The sequence below is a fragment of the Canis lupus genome, chromosome 29 (assembly GCF_011100685.1).
Source record: "Canis lupus familiaris isolate Mischka breed German Shepherd chromosome 29, alternate assembly UU_Cfam_GSD_1.0, whole genome shotgun sequence".
In the NCBI taxonomy this organism is placed as follows: domain Eukaryota; kingdom Metazoa; phylum Chordata; class Mammalia; order Carnivora; family Canidae; genus Canis; species Canis lupus.
This window is the reverse complement of record NC_049250.1, coordinates 36,883,422-36,900,258: the sequence shown is the minus strand read 5'-3', so window position 1 is coordinate 36,900,258 and position 16,837 is coordinate 36,883,422. Positions and strand designations below refer to the sequence as shown.

Below are 16,837 nucleotides of genomic sequence, written 5' to 3'. Positions count from 1 at the left end.
TGATGCTGAAGAGCTACCTGCACTCCCATGTTCATTGTAGCACTATTCACAACAGCCAAGGGATGGAAACAACCTAAATATCCACAGGTAGACGACTGGATAAAGAAAATGTGGGCTGACAGTGGAATATTATTCAGCCTTAAATTTAAAAAAGAGGAACTGTAACATGTGATAACGCAGATGAACCTTGAGAATATTTTGGTAAGAGCAATATGCCAGTCGTGGAAAGATAAAGACTGCATAATTCCATTTATATGAAGTATCTAAAATAGTCAAATTCAAAGAATCAGAGCAGAACAAGGGTTGCCAAGGGCTGGTGGGGAGGGGGAAATGGAGAGACAGTAATCAACAGGCTCTAAGTTTCAAGTTAAGCAAGATGAATAAGCCACGGAGATCTGCTGTGCAGTGTTGTACCTATAGTCAATAATAATATAAGGTACATTTAAAGGTTTAAAAGGACTGATTTCATGTTAAGTGTTCTTACCACGGTAAAATACACATAAATAAGTATGAAAATAATAAAGTTTGAGAACCCCGAACAAAGGAAACCTTTCCAAACCTCTATGTTCAAGTGATTTTCACCACATAAGTGTCTTTTTCTTCTTTAAACAAAAGCTTTATTTTCAAGCTCATGGATTAATCTTTACTTGGAAGAAAAGGGAGAGGATAAAATATGTAAAGGAGTACCTTTTATTTGCTGAATATCCCTTTGTAAATATAACTGTGAGGGTGCATTAAAGAAGGAAATAAAATATACCACCTGCTTTTACAGCTGTACAGATTAAAAAGCTTTCATTCAACACTCAGGTAACATGAACACACACAAAACATAAAGAGTGCAAATAAGGTTTTCGCCAAACACTAAATACACATAGAGCTTGCTAAATGGGGAACATTCTCAACCTCCATTAAATGTATAGGACTACTAAAAAGTCTCGCTTTGAATGAGAGATATCTAATAACGATAACAGGGTATCGTCGGTTGTGGTGGAAAACAATATTCGGGATCAAAAAAATCACTAAATTTCATGAGCAATCAGAAAATCATTCAAAGACAATACATTACAGAGCTGGAAGGGATCACTGAATCTAAATTCCTCCTTTCTGAAATGGGGTCCACACACAAGAAGTATAGCTTGCTCCAGGTCACAGAACTCTTCTAGACTAGACTAGAATACAGGTGTCCCTTTCCTTCTGCCTCCCATCAAAAAGTGTTTAAAACACACACACAAAAGGCCCCTTGATCGTTCCTGGGTCCGTGTTAAGCTTCTCTGGAGAGAAACAGCAGGTGCCAGCCTCATGAGGCCATGAGGGACAGAGGCTCTTGATTATAACACTTGTGCCCCTAAGAGCACTGCTGGAAGGAAACCTTTTCAGAACAAAAAAATAAGCAATTAAAGAAGAGGACATATATCATCTAAATTGCAGCTGTATTTCTCTTTAAGCAGACAGTAGCAAAAAGAGCATAATTTCTTGATCAGAGACACTTAGATCACATTGGCCTCAGAAGGTTTTTTTTCTGAAACATTCACAGCCTCCAGGTAAAGATTTATAGAAGCCTATCCTGCAATTAGTATCTCTAGGCTGACAGTTATTTAATTTATAATTTCCTATTCCTCTTTCATATTTGATAGGTTTTTTTGTGTGTGTGTTCCGTACTGAATCCCTCAAAAACTTTAATACTGAAATGTAAAATTAAGATTCTAGGAGAAATAAATATGTTATAGCCTCAGTACTCATCAATCTGTCATCGCTGAAATAAAACCATTCAAATATTCAGAATGATTAAAGTACATTTATACGACTAAAAAAAAAAAACCCAAGAAATTGATGGAGCACAATTAATTCACTTATTATATAAACAACAAAAAGCAGATTTCAAGTAGGTACTTTGAGCTCCAGGCCTGGAGTAGTATAAAAAATGAAAAGACTAAGACGGTGATAAAAAACTCTGACAGAAATCTTGATTATTTCTTAACAAAAGGATTCATTTTAATCAGAAGCTTAGGTTTTGCTCCTTTGCCATGGCAACAGATGTAAAATCCTGTACCTGGAAGGTTACAACGATAATCTGCATTATGCTCACCAGAGGCACTAAACTGTGTTAACAGTTTAGTGATTGGACTGGAAGGAACTAATTGGAGTATTTCTACCCTGTTTCAAATAATATATATATTTTTTTGAGGCTGTGATTCTAGAGAAGACAGTCTTGGCCATTAACTCACAGTAGGACTTTAGGTAAGTCCATTAACTCACCTGTGTTTTTTCCCCCTCAAATCTATGAAGTGGGAACACTAGTCTCAGCTTTCATCCCAGAAACGGGCTAGGTCTGTTGGTCACTGACTCATCTAATGCTGAATGCAAAGAAAAGAACCATTTTTTTACTTTTTTTTTTTTTTTTTTTTAGACAGGTGGAAGAAATTCTCCCATGCGTGCTCTACCCTCCTGCTATAGGACCTCAAAAAAGGTTAAGGTGGGGAGCCGCAGAACACACAGGGTCATGGTCATTCTGCTCCATGCATCCTGACCTTCGCCCGATCCATGACTGTTCCCACTTCAACACGGGAGGACTGAGGTCAGCTGCTTCACTGTGGAGCCACTATTTTCTCATTGAAATGAAGAAAACGACTCTATAATTAAAAAGTGGAAAGACGAAGTTAAACTCTTCAAGAAAAGCAGGGGAAAGTTTTTATTCCTTCTGATGCACCTCATTAGCTACTAGTAGGAGCTCAGAAATCCTGGGGCCCCATCCTCGTCCTCTCAGCAGGCCTTCAACCACCTTTTGCTAAGGTATCAGATAACAAAGATGTTATTAAGTCTTTTTCTTCCCAGTGACATTTGCTTTAAAAAAAACTTGTAAACACCGGAGAGTCTTGAAGAATGAAAAACCTTTGAGACTTAAAAGAAATGGGTATTTAAAGATGAATTTTTCAAGAATTCTCAAATCCTTGTCCATGTTCTGAAGCCACACTTATGGGGCAGGCACGGAGGCGCCCCAAGAACCAGCTGATGGGGTGTGCTTAAGTGACAGCCTGCTGGACCTGGGGGGCCCCTCAAGTGCTCCTGCTGAGGCCATTCTCTCCAGGTTACTCCCAGCCCCTGACGGAGCACAGGGAAGGTTCAAGAGCTGGGCCCCTTCCCCTTCCCAAGATGTGGGCTCCCAGCTGGTCTGGCTGGGACTTTCTTGGCACTTCTTGCCGGGCTTTCCTGTCTTTGTCTAGGTGACAGATCTGCATCGCCCTGTGAAGGTTCTTCCCGCAACCCCGGCTTCCTCTTCCCTCTTCCCTTCATGGGGAATCTCTTGAAATCCTAATTCCATCTTGGCATCTGCTGTCCACGAACTAGCGAGGACTCAGTACCCCATAAATATTTGTTATGCCAGATGAAGAAGTCTCAGGATGAACCAAGTGAACTCTTAGAGGAGGTGAAGAGATAGGTGAGGACCTAGATCTTAGGCGCTAACCTATCACTTGGCAGGTGCTTGATCATGAGTGTCTTGGGACAGTTGGGCTAAAAGAGGACTTAGGTTAATGTATGCTCGCTCAGTGGCTGGTTTTGTATTAAATGCTCAGTAAATAGTAGGTATCCCTATTAACAAGAATTACGATGGATTCCGAGTGAAAAAGTCAGCTGGGAAGGAGACACTGACGTCATAGATGACGCAAAGAACCAGGCAAGAGAGCAGGTCAGATCGTGGTCCAAGCAATGCTCTGGGCTCAGCCACTGGGTGCAGCTGGGAATGCCCTGGAGCTGCTACTTCTATCGAAGCTTTAAGGCTTTCCAGGAAATGTTCAGCTCTAGGTGGCCCCAAATACTGATTTTGAAGAAAATTTTGAACAAAAATCAAAAATTTGATTTTTCAGGGTTTTACAGGTCCCTAAGTGGTTAATATAATGTCTGACTTCAGTGAAGTTGGGGGACTAGCAGTAACAATCCATTAGGGCTACTGCTCCAGGTCTAAAGACAAGGCTATGTTTTCAATTTGGATTTGGGGCCCCAAGTGGAGAAGGATGGAAGAGGGGTGAGAACAGACAGGATATTGGGGTGAGACCCTGAATCCTTCCTATCTGAACTTATTCTCAAAGAGAAGTCCCAGGTTATTAAAGAGGCTTTCTAGGTGTCGGACAGCATGTTGAAGCCTCACTCTTTACCTCCTGAAAAACAGTAGAGGTCCGTAACTAGGGGCGCCCCTACAGACTACTACAGAGGATACAGGGCCTGCAAGGAAACAACCACCTCATCCTATAGCAACAGTGATTTAAAAAGGAATTATTTTACACCAACTGATTATTCTCAAAGCCATCTAAATCATCGGTCAGCGCGGACTTTCAGAGGGCAGCTCCAGATCCCTCAGTAAATTGAGCCTACAAGTGAGAGCGTTCACTACATGCACTGTACTTGCCACAAACCTAATTAGTTAAGTCACATACGAGTGTCATTTTTGAGAGGTTAATAAATCCATCCATCCTCTCCCCCGAGTACCAGGGGTCAACTTTCATTTGTCTATGCCTGATGTGAGCTGCTGCTTTTTGAAATGCAATGAACTTTCCGAAGAATTGGTAGGTTTTCTTTTTTCTTTTAAGCATAAGATAGAATTACATTTCGGCCTTACTGAAGCATACACTCTGATAACCCGAACATAATTAGAAGATCTGTTACACCCGACCAGGTATTTAGCCATCTTAATTCAATCTGTTAGTGAAAGTACGGGAGTCAGATCTGTTTTATTCATAATTTTGGGCAGCCCGGGTGGCTCAGCGGTTTAGCGCCGTCTTCAGCCCAGGGTGTGATACTGGAGTCCTGGGATTGAGTCTCCCTGCATGGAGCCTGCTTCTCCCTCTGCCTGTGTCTCTGCCTCTCTCTCTCTCTCTGTGGTTCATGAATAAATAAATAAAATCTTTTTTAAAAATTCATAATTTTTCAGGACCTAGAAAGGTCATACCTGATACCTACACACACATAAAATACATTCATCATATGCATAACACCCCCGGCAGAGGTTGAGGCAATGCTCTGTAATGACTATATTCATATTATTGCAATCGAACCCTGAATATTAAAATTGGTTTTGTAGGGACTCCTGGGGGCCTCAGTGGTTGAGCATCTGCCTTTGGTTCAGGTCGTGACCCCGGGGTCCTGGGATCGATTCCTGCATCGGGCTCCCTTGCAGGGGAGCCTGCTTCTCCCTCTACCTGTGTCTCTGCCTCCCTGTCTCTCTCATGAATAAATGAATAAATAAAATCTTAAAAAAAAAAAAGTAAATAAACCTGGTTTTGTTAACCAAATGGACTGCGGCACCAAGCTGCCCAGACAACAAGGACACCGAGGCATTCAGTTTCTAGAACTTTCTGGATGTCAGAGTTGCAGATCAGAGGTGGGCGTGCAGTGCTCTCGCAGCCTAACCGCTCCCGCGTCCATCTCCGCAAGATCTGCGGGCACAGGTGGCACCGGGCTGCCCGGGTTCGGCTTGAGGCGGCAGCCGGAGCTTCCAGCCGCGCGGGCTCCTCGCTAACCCTACGGCGGCTCCTGTGGGGCGGGGGGGCGGCCCGGGGCACCTGCGGAGGGCAGGGGGGGCGGCGGCCGGGGGCACCTGCGGAGGGAGGGGGGCGGCACGTGGGCACCTGCGGAGGGCGGGGGGCGGCCCGGGGCACCTGCGGAGGGCGGCCCGGGGCACCTGCGGAGGGCGGGGGGCGGCACTTGGACACCTGCGGCGGGTGGTGGGCAGCTCGGGACACCTGCGGAGGGCAGGGGGCAGCCCGGGGCACCTGCGGAGGGCGGGGGGCGGCTCGGGGGCACCTGCGGAGGGCGGGGGGCGGCACGTGGGCACCTGCGGCGGGTGGTGGGCAGCCCGGGGCACCTGCGGAGGGTGGTGGGCGGCCCGGGGCACCTGCGGAGGGTGGGGGGCGGCCCGGGACACCTGCGGAGGGTGGGGGGCGGCCCGGGACACCTGCGGAGGGTGGGGGGCGGCCCGGGGCACCTGCGGAGGGCGGTGGGCGGCCCGGGGCACCTGCGGAGGGTGGGGGGCGGCCCGGGGCACCTGCGGAGGGCGGCCCGGGACACCTGCGGAGGGCGGGGGGGGGGGGCAGCACGTGGGCACCTGCGGCGGGTGGTGGGCAGCTCGGGACACCTGCGGAGGGCGGGGGGCGGCACGTGGGCACCTGCGGAGGTGGGGGGGCAGCCCGGGGCACCTGCGGAGGGCGGGGGGCGGCTCGGGGGCACCTGCGGAGGGCGGGGGGCGGCACGTGGGCACCTGCGGCGGGTGGTGAGCAGCCCGGGGCACCTGCGGAGGGTGGTGGGCGGCCCGGGGCACCTGCGGAGGGTGGGGGGCGGCCCGGGCACCTGCGGAGGGTGGGGGGCGGCCCGGGACACCTGCGGAGGGTGGGGGGCGGCCCGGGGCACCTGCGGAGGGTGGGGGGCGGCCCGGGGCACCTGCGGAGGGTGGGGGGCGGCCCGGGGCACCTGCGGAGGGTGGGGGGGCGGCCCGGGGCACCTGCGGAGGGTGGGGGGCGGCCCGGAGCACCTGCGGAGGGTGGGGGGCGGCCCGGGACACCTGCGGAGGGCGGCACCGGGGCACCTGCAGAGGGCGGGGGGGCGTCCCAGGCACCTGCGGAGGGCGGCCTGGGGGCACCTGCGGCGGGTGGGGGGCGGCCAGGGACACCTGCGGAGGGCGGGGGGCGGCACGGGGACACCTGCGGTGGGTGGGGGGCGGCCCGGGACACCTGCGGTTCCTGCTCTTCTGAAGTGGGCTTCCTCGGTGTTGCCCCCCCCCCCCCCATCTCCGCAGGCTCCGAGGCCCTGGCTGTGCTCCGGGGCCGCCTACAGGTGGGCGGGCAGGCTCCGCAGCTCCCGGGGCTCCATGGGCGGCAGGAGGGCAGGTTCTGCCTAAGACCATCCGTTTTGATCCTATTAAGGAGGCGGGGGCTGCCCAGGAGCCGGGTCTCCCTGACAGTTGTTCCTCTGTATCCTTACGGATTAACTTCTGTTGGGTTTTGCTCATTCGGTCATTGCCTGACAGGTGCACCTCCATCCAACCAGGTCTCTGCCCCTGAGGGCAGTGGGGTGCATGGCCCCGAGGTAGCAGGTACCCCTAGGTACTCACCAGACCGCAGCTCCCCCCACAAACAGGCCCGTTGGCTTCAACTCTTCATCGGGGGCTTATAAGGCGGTGCAGGGGGTAGCCTTAGGATGAAGTGGAGTTTCATGAAGCTGAAGTTAAGGGGATCAGAACACCCAACTTCTACTTGATTATTTCATTGGAGGATCCACACCCCAAAATTTTACTTAGATTATCTGTCAGCTGTTCCACCTTGTAGAAACAAAATGTTTGGGTCATCGTTCTAAGAAATAATCCCTAGCTCCATAAAGTCCCAGACCGCACGCTTAGCAATATTTTCCAATAAATGAATAAAGACTAAAAGTTGGGGAAGACCCTGGAAGTGACCCTAACTAGTCTCTCTTGACTCCCTACAGTGTGCCACACGTAGCGACAGACACCCCGTATGTGTCACCTTACTCGGTGCCGCCCGCACCCTTGGGAGGGAAGTACAGTTATTCACATCCTGCACACGAAGAACCAGCAGCACAGAGGGTCACCCGGGCACACACCAGCAAGTAGCAGAGCTGGGATGCAGGTACATATTACCTGGTTCCAAAAATTGGTCTTTCCAGAGACATCTCTGCAGGTATCCTGACTTATATAGTTTGGGGGGGGGACCGTTTTCCACTTGTTACTGTATCAGGGTGACCCATGCAGAACTCAGAGACAGAAATAACAAGGAAATAAAAGTAGGTTTCCCTTTTTCCCGGTATGATGTATTTTCCTTCCCTACTGAGAGAATCAGGCTGTAGGTATCAAGAGCAATATTAAAAATACTTTAAAAATAATAAATAAAAATTAAAAAATAAAAAATAAAAATATTAACGTGGGGGGCAGTCCGGGTGGCTCAGCAGTTTAGTGCCCGCCTTCAGCCCAGGGTGGGATCCTGGGGACCCAGGATCAAGTCCCGCGTCAGGTTCCCTGCATGGAGCCTGCTTCTCCCTCTGCCTGTGTCTCTGCCTCTCATGAATAAATAAATAAAATCTTTTAAAAAAATATTAACGTGGGGGGAAAGTGCGTGGAACTATTAAAAACCTACGTAAACGCTATCAATTCAATTTATAGGCTATTTTGTGCTATGTCTTTTTTCTTCCTTGCTCTTTAGATTATTACCATGAAAATGAGGCTTCTGTTTCTAAGAAACTCTAAAAATATTTCTCACCTGCACCTACCATGTTCTGCCACATTATAATCTTGGTTACAGTTCTAAAAATGTCAGAACAGAAGATCGTGAACTGAAGATGTGTCACAGACAAACACATTTGAAAGACAAGTTTGACATAGTGGACTGAGGGGGAAAAAAATTCCAACTGTGAGAAAACTTGATCATGACCTACAGCCTAAAAAAAAAAAACTCATGCTTTATAAAATACAAAATTGTACGAGCACCATGATTAAAACTGCTGATTCCTGGGATCCCTGGGTGGCTCAGTGGTTCGGTGTCTGCCTTTGGTCCAGGGTGTGATCCTGGAGACCCAGGACTCAAGTCCGTTGGGCTCCCTGCGTGGAGCCTGCTTCTCCCTCTGCCTGTGTCTCTGCCTCTCTCTCTCTCTCTCTCTGTGTCTCTCATAAATAAATAAAATCTTTTAAAAAAAGAAAACTGCTGATTCCTGTTTTCTAGGGCTCCCTAGTTGGCTACAAGGTACACCTGCTTGCCGGGCAACCGGACTTCCTCTGGCACAAGTGGAATCCAGGGTGGGCAGTCCTCATTCCAGGAGTTGGTAAATTCAGAAAGCGTATGCTGCTGCCCTAGACAAGGAATCATTCCAAATTTCAGAGACAGTCTTCGGTGGGAATTCCACACACCTGTTCTCTCCTTGCCTCCTCTTAGTCCCTTGTAATGGACTGTGACTTTGGCCAACTTGTCCAAAACTGGACCGCCGGCACCAAGCCCCTCTCTTCTTTCAGATGACTCATGCTCAGCAGTAATCTGCAGCATATCCTTCCCTCTCCTGTAAACTAATATATAGTAAAAACACATTTGCTGAGTAGCTTCAGTGGCCCCAGCACCATAAGATACTTCAAGACACTGGGGTGATAAAGTGAGAACTGATAGTGGCCATCAGTGGGGACACCTGAGGTGCTTTGAGAGCAGTTGACTCCCCTTGGAAGCATGAGGAAGGAGGCTTCCCAGGGGAAGCGACATTTAAGCAGAGTCCTGTAGCATCACCAGGAATATTACAGGACCAGCCAGATGAAAACCAAGCAGGTAACTGGAGCTCTGAGAAAGAACCTGGGAAGGTCAAAGGAATTCATCCACTCAGAAGGACCACTGCATAGCAAAGTCCAAATGGGGTAGAGACTGCGAGGGATTCAGAGAACTGTAAATGGCTAAGCGTGGCCGGGACAAAATCACCCAGCACTGGCAGGAGGTGGGACTAGAGAGATGAGCAGGGGTAGCTGATGGGCAAGGAGAGCCCAGTTTTTGGTGTTATGTGTTCTGGGCAAAGCATCTGGACTTTCTTCCTGAGGGCAATAGGGAGCCATTGTAAGGTTTTAGCCATTTAGGTTTTAGAACAGGGGAAGTCTTATTTTGAAGGAAATATGTCTCATCCTGTAGGGTGGAGTGAGATGGACAGACGACACTGGAAGCAGAAAAATTCACCCTGTGTCTGTGGCAAAGAATCCTAGTGAGAATCATGGCGGTTATGCCTCACAAGGCCCAGACAGGAGTGGAAAGAGGAGAGAGAGGATGATGGATGGGAGCAATATTAAAGAGAGAAAATTGCTGGAACAGATGAATGATTCAACCATGGGGGATGAGTGTGTCCTCTTCAGATCTTTGTTGCCTTCCAAATGGCCCTTTTATTGAGGTGATAGTCACATAGGTGATTTTTCATTTATAAGGTTTATTGTCATAATATTTTGACTATTGTATATATTACAAAAAATTTGATAGATGGCATCTTAGTGATTTAATTTTCTTAAAAGCTAGAAATCATGAGGATAAATGTCTCCTAGAATAGCTATGGTTCATATATGACTGAATCATAAGGTAAATCAAGATACATCTCTCTCTCACACACAAGCAAGATAACACCTGCGAGTTAACCCTCCACCTACCATGATTTCATTTAATGCTGATTTTCAGATGTAGAAAAATGACCTGATTATGTGAAGAAGAGTGATATTCTACATATTTTGATATTCTTGAGAAAAACAAAGAAAAATCTTTACATATTTTCTAAACATTTTGCCTAATTGTGGTTTTGTTTGTTGTTGAAAACCAAAAATTCTTGGCCTTTATCCACTACTCCTGGATCACATAAAAATATACTCCACTAGGGAAACACAGCGCTGGCAATGCTGGCTTTGTTTAACTCATTTTGACTGATAATAACGAAAAAAGAATTAGATCAAGAATGGCATTTTTAAAAATGAGCAAAGTTCTTAGTTCCACTATACATTTTCTTAATGTGGAATAAGTAATGCTGTTAAAAACAGTGGAACTTCCTAGAATTCATAAAAAATGACCTAGATTCACATACACATAAATATGCATAAAACATGCATAACTTCTCTTTCAAGGAATAAAGATCAATATTATGACTGAAGTCAACATTATCCTAACTTTTGAGGTCATAGTTGGGAAATTTAAAAAAAAAAAATGTATAAGTAAGAGCTCACTGAATTGACCCACAGGTGACCAACTCCATTCTGTCAAATTTTCAGTGTCCCTCAGCTGCTGCACGATTGAATTCTAAATTTCCCAGCCAATTTGCCTTTCAGCCTGAATACCCACCGGCATCCAAAGAAGCTTTATGCTTCCCAAACACTGTGTTCCCCAAATTTGCATGAAAATACATTGTGTTGCTCACATGTGCTAATGTTCACTCACTTTCCTGAGAGGGACTTCCATTCCCACTATATTCTAGAAATCTCTGCCCATTGACTTGCTTTCTAGCCTTTGAAGTTCAGTTTAAATGCCATTTACTCCTTGATAACTTTCCAGATTAGGAGGACAAAACAATGCTTCCCTGTTCTCTATTCTTACAGTGAGGAGTTTGAACCATTTCTATCCAATCTACTCCGAGCTCTGTGCTGCAGATAGTCCCGCATTACCCAATTCTGCTGGGGGGGGGCGGGGGGGGTGTCTCTTGAGACCAGTGTCTAAACCTTGTGCATTCTTTTCCATTTCCCAGCATGGCATTTCCACTGAGCCAGTGACTGAACCGAGCCTTTCCTAAGAGACATGGATTCGCAGTCATTTAAAAAACTGGATTTCTGAAAACTAGTATTTCCAAAGTACTTTTAAAAGGCTTGTTGGCGGTTTGGCGCCTGCCTTTGGCCCAAGGCGCGATCCTGGAGACCTGGGATCGAATCCCAGGTCGGGCTCCCGGTGCATGGAGCCTGCTTATGTCTCTGCCTCTCTCTCTCTCTCTCTCTGTGACTATCATAAATAAATAAAAATTTTAAAAATAATAATAATCCTAAAAGGCTTGTTGTAGAAGAGTCATCTTTACTATTCACTCAAAAAAAATGTATTATCTCAGTATACGTGCTTCAGCTCTATGGGTGCCTATCTCCTTATGCATGTATTTGCATATGTGGCTTGAGGTTTCCTTCTAAAGGTAAAGCATAGTTGATTCTATTTTTCAGCATTCCTGATATTCAACTAACACAAGGAACGGACATGAAGGCCAGTTTTTAAAAATCAATTTGGTTTCTTTTAACGGAGGCAGATGTTAAGAGGGAAAATAAAGATTTCCTTCCACCATTCCACTGCACATGTGCACACACACAGTTAAAGGCTGGCTACTACTTACTGGTGGTTTTATTTTTTTTTATTTTTTTATTTTTTTTACTGGTGGTTTTAAAGATAGGAACATATATTCTTTGATTCTTCCCTTGGAGAACTGGAGTTTAACTTTCCTCCCCCTGGGTGTGGGCTGGACCTTCTTCTAATGAACAGAATGTGATAGAAGTGATAGGATGTTACTGCCAAGATTGTATGATAATGTAGGATAATCTTAGTCTCTCGTTTTAGTTGGTTTCTTTGCCTACATCTCTTGGTCTCTCTTTGTGAGGACTTGCTCTGGAGAAAGCCAGTTGCCACGTATAGGAGCAGCCCTGTGGAAAGTTCCACGTGAGGAACTGAAGCTAACTGACCGAACATGCCAACAGCTGCTAGGAGGTATTCCTCAAGCACCTTCAGATGTCTGCAGTCCCAGCTCACAATTTGACTATAACCTCATGATAATCTGAGTCAGAATCACCCAGTTAAGCAACTCTTAAATTCCTGACCTTCACAAACTACATGAAATAACTGCTAATTTACGGGGAAATTTGTTACACAGCAGTAGATAACCATTGTGGCTAACAAGTCTAAAAATATTTTTTTTTCCTTTTCTTTCCAACCAAACAAGGTTTTTGTTATCTTTTCAAGAAATTGGCTAGAAACTCTGATAGCTTCAAGCCTAGAAGGTCTAGGAAGGAACTTAGAGGGCATTAGCTTGAGGTTTTTGACCTTGAGCGAGTTACCTAAACTTTTTTGGCCTCAGTTTCTTTATATACTTACAGGAACAAAGCGGAACTTACCTAATAAAATATTAGTATAATAAGTATACAAAATATTAGTATGATAAGTATACTAAAATCTTAGTATAATAAGATACAAAAGTATTTAGTATAGTTTTTGGGAAGTGGTATTTGCTCAATAAATGCCAGCTATAGTATCATTACAATTTGGTTCAAAAAGAAAAGCTAAAAGGTTGCCCGAGGAGACATTCAATCTCACAGAGTAATACGGAGCCAATACCCAGTCAGCTACAGGTGTAATTACAGAAAACAATCTGCTTCCCATACCGCCAGAAGTCAGGCCACTTGCAGGGCAGCTGGTAGTCTTGAAAACTAAATATGATCCATAACAGAAATTCAAACTGCATTTTGTCCAAGTCCAAAGAAATCCCAGGAGTGTGTCACTTTTGAACCACACCAGCGATCACAGACCACACCACAAACGACAACCTCGTGGGGCTATGAGAGCTACAGACCGCGTGCCAGTACACAACCGTCAGATGGTTGACTAAATCCTTCCACAGGGGACAGACAAAAAAACAAGTGGCCAGGAGCTCTCTCGTCCTGAAGCCACATAGGAAACACAGGTGTAACACCACATTCATCTTGTTTTGTACATGCTACTCAAAAAAGGACTTGGGCAAAAATAAATAATCCTCAAATAACATTTAGTATTCCTTGTTGTGCAACAGCAAACAGAAAGAGAAAGAACGATGACATGATGATAATTGATGCCTGTCAGATCGAGAAATACAACACAGACCAATTTTTAGTCTCTCCCTCTGCACTTTTCCACTTCAGGCAAAAGAAATGAGGCTTTTCAGATTTGATTCTCATGACAGAAGAATCACATGCTATGCTGTGTATCCCCCTAGATATGTCTGCATGGAGGTCTCCTTCCCTTATTTAGCTTTGAACAAAGATCAGTCCTTTAGAGACAGGGCTATAGCCTCATGAAGACAACTGTAGTTCAGAACTTATCCTGAGGCCAAATAAACTAGCTTTTCTATTTAAATAGTGTATTTTGTACTTCGTTAGGCAGATACTTCACTCCCAATTTGTTAGAAATTAAGCATACCAGCCAGCAATCTAAGAAAGATGAATTTTAAAAAGATTTCCATAAGAAGATAAACAGCTATTCAAAACCATGGGTACATGACACACAATGCAATAATTTCTTACTATAACTTATTTCTGGTTGGGGTGGGAAAAGGGAGCGGGGTTGGGAGGATTATCTGAAAATAGAAAGTGATCCTGAAAAAAAAAGTATTTGTAGGGATCCCTGTGGATTCAGGGTTATATTGGAAATTTACCTGGGGTCTCTGACACCTATCTAGAAATTTGTTGGATTTTTTTTTTAAGTCTTGTCAAGATGATTTGCAGGATCACCCCTTGATTTTTTTACTCATTCAAGAAACAGTAAATAAGGTGAAAAGTGACAAACTGTAGGCAGTGTGACCTGACCCTGACCACTGATAAACCATAGCCTCTTCTGAACACGACTGAGGGCCTCTGACAGAACCAGTCCCCAACTACCCACTTACAAGGTCAAAGAAGGGCTGATACCTATAGGCCCTTCTCTCTTCCTTCTCTCTTAAAATCTGCCCCTTAAGTTGAGGCTCACTTAAGTCTCACCTCCTCCCTGACTTTTAGCTGATCACTAAAGTTAAACATTGATCTCTCATTTTTGAATGCCAAGTTTATTCACAGCCCGATGTACCCACCAGTAATTAAATACATTTTTAGTAACTCTATTATTCATTTTTTCCTCCTCTGATAAAAACGGAGAACCTGTTAATATATTACAAGTTTAAGTTTGTAGTATTTTGTGACAACTTTTAAAAAGTTTCAGTTGGTATTGTGGAAAATTATCTTGTTCCTCTAAGACATAAGGTTTTAAAGTGTAGAGTCACATTTATTACGGCCTTGCAGCAGTGAAGAATCGGAAATCTTACATAACAACAGGCATAAGGTGCACCTTCAAAGTTCAGATCAAAAAATGGGAGAAGGTGAGTCAGAAAGCTAAAGACTAAGTAGAGCGTTGGATTCTGCGGGAGACAGAGGGATGGCTTGGTTCTTCCAGTAAGTGGCAATGGATTTCAAAGCTAGAACCCATAATATCAGCAAAGGAAGATAAATAATATGTCACAGAGTAGCTACTTTAGATGGCAGCTAGCCCAGTTACCAAATTTATATACAAAAAAAAAAAAAAGAAAAAAATCACTTTCCATTATACCACCAATATTAAGTTAGGGATATGGAGAGGCGGGCCATTTATAAAACCAACAGAAATATAAAATATCTGTGAATTGATCTAACAAGATGTGTTTTGAAGCTAGATGAAGTATCATAAAAAGCTTAATGAGACCTAAAAGGAAGCTTGGATAAATGAAGGATGTATGCAGCTGCATGGGAAGGCATATTACCAAGATGGCAGTTCTCTTAAAATTTCAAACTTAATGTAAATCCATAAAAATTGCCAGAGAATTGGGAAGCAACTATAAAACTTATGTATAAATGGAACACAGAAAAAACAACTCTGTGGAAGAGAAGAACAGTGAGGGTAGATTTGCATTCTCATGCTTTCAATATACCCAAGTATTCAAAAATTAAGACAACATGTTAATAATACTAGACAATATAGTTTTATAAGTGGAACAGGACAATGAGCTTGGGCATAGGCTCAAGTAGTGAACAAATGAGAAATGTGGCATTTTAGTGAGCGGGATAAGAAAATGGAGAAATAGGGCAGCCTGCCTGCCTCAGCGGTTTAGCGCCGCCTTCAGCCCAGGGCGTGTTCCTGGGGTCCCGGGATCAAGTCCCACATCGGGCTCCCTGCATGGAGCCTGCTTCTCCCTCTGCCTGTGTCTCTGCCTCTCTCTCTCTCTGTGTCTCTCATGAATAAGTAAATGAAATTAAAAAAAAAAAAAAAGAAGAAAGAAAGAAAATGGAGAAATAGTGTGGGAATAGTGAGCTATTTTGGAAAAAAAAATCAGGTGGCTCCTATTTTGGCTACTTTCAGGTCCTTTATAAATCTACCCAGAGCTCAGAAGGCCACCAATATTTCTGCTTATTGATCTCCAGTACATTAGCCTTCCTTTTAAATAAAAGTTAAATATCTTTTAGTTGACATGGCAGGTAACGTCCTTTTTTAGTTAACATCGGTTCTTCTGATCACAACAGACTATGCATTTCAAAATGTATGAGCTTCCTTGCCTAGAAGTCTACTTATACACCATACATATTTTAGTGTTTAATTATTATTTTAGCATTTAGTTATCTGCTTCTATGATGTCTTTCATATATTCTTCACATATTACACAAAGCTCTGTTCATTTGCCTACAACAAAGTTAAAAATAACCATACAAGATAGAAGTCTCCAGCCTTTGCTGATCCACAACTAAACCCCGAGGAGCTCGATCGTTTCAAAGACCCCTTTTTTTTTGTGCCATGATACAACTTGGAATTGCATACTTGCAATATGTTCCATATGGGACCACATAAACCTTAAATTAAACATTTTCAAGTGAGAACTGGGTTTAAGTCTCACTCACTTTATGATAGTAACTCAACTAACTACTTTATGACTCGGTTTCCACATTTTTGAAATGAGTATATTTTTATTTGCCTGACATTCTTCACCAGGGGCTTATGAAGAATAAATGAAATAACGCGTATCGAAGGACACTGAAGTCTCCAAGGCACTATATACACTCTAGTTGGCATCAACTGTTATTCCTCATTCCTTTTTTGTTCAGAGCCACTCAAGCCCTAAGCTGTTGTCTGGTAACTTGGCTCAGGGAAGTCAGGTCAGCGGCCAAGAGTTTGGCAGGGTCCCAGCAATGGCTAGGAAGAAATACTGATGTGGTTGCCCGGAGGGTGCTGATCCAAGTCCCGAGAAGGACTCGGCTTCACTGTGAGCTGGGGTTCCTTATCCTCCTACCCACCAGCTGATGATCTTGCCTCAATCACCTGCACCATCGTCTGAGCCCTCCTAGTAAACCTCAAAGTGGTCTCTTCTCACCTCTAAATTGTCCCCTGAGTCATACTCACATGACCTGGGTCGGCTCTCTAACCTCCGTTTTGCCCTTTCCCTCTTCAGGCAGTGGTGGCAAGCTCCTCTGCCCAGGATTCCTTACTCTGAGTCAGCACATACGGCAGATTCCTTCAGGACGGAAAGGTGGGTCTTCTAGAGAACCAGGTCTCCCCCCACCAGGGAAGAC

At 44.9% G+C, this 16,837-nt stretch overlaps 1 protein-coding gene and 1 long non-coding RNA gene across 3 annotated transcripts in view; one reads left to right on the top strand and one right to left on the bottom strand.

Annotated features, from left to right (window-relative positions):
• The window catches only part of NECAB1 (N-terminal EF-hand calcium binding protein 1), a 185,605-nt gene that overhangs the window by 73,369 nt on the left and 95,399 nt on the right, over window positions 1–16,837 (bottom strand). The window lies entirely within an intron of this gene.
• Window positions 5,853–8,510, top strand: LOC111093131. 2 transcript variants are annotated; one of them, XR_005381222.1, is made up of 4 exons: window positions 5,853–5,869; window positions 6,785–6,822; window positions 7,471–7,631; window positions 8,202–8,510. It is a non-coding gene; the product is annotated as an uncharacterized LOC111093131 (long non-coding RNA). The 2 variants fall into 2 exon arrangements; XR_005381221.1 differs by lacking the exons at window positions 5,853–5,869; window positions 6,785–6,822 and adding an exon at window positions 6,850–7,035.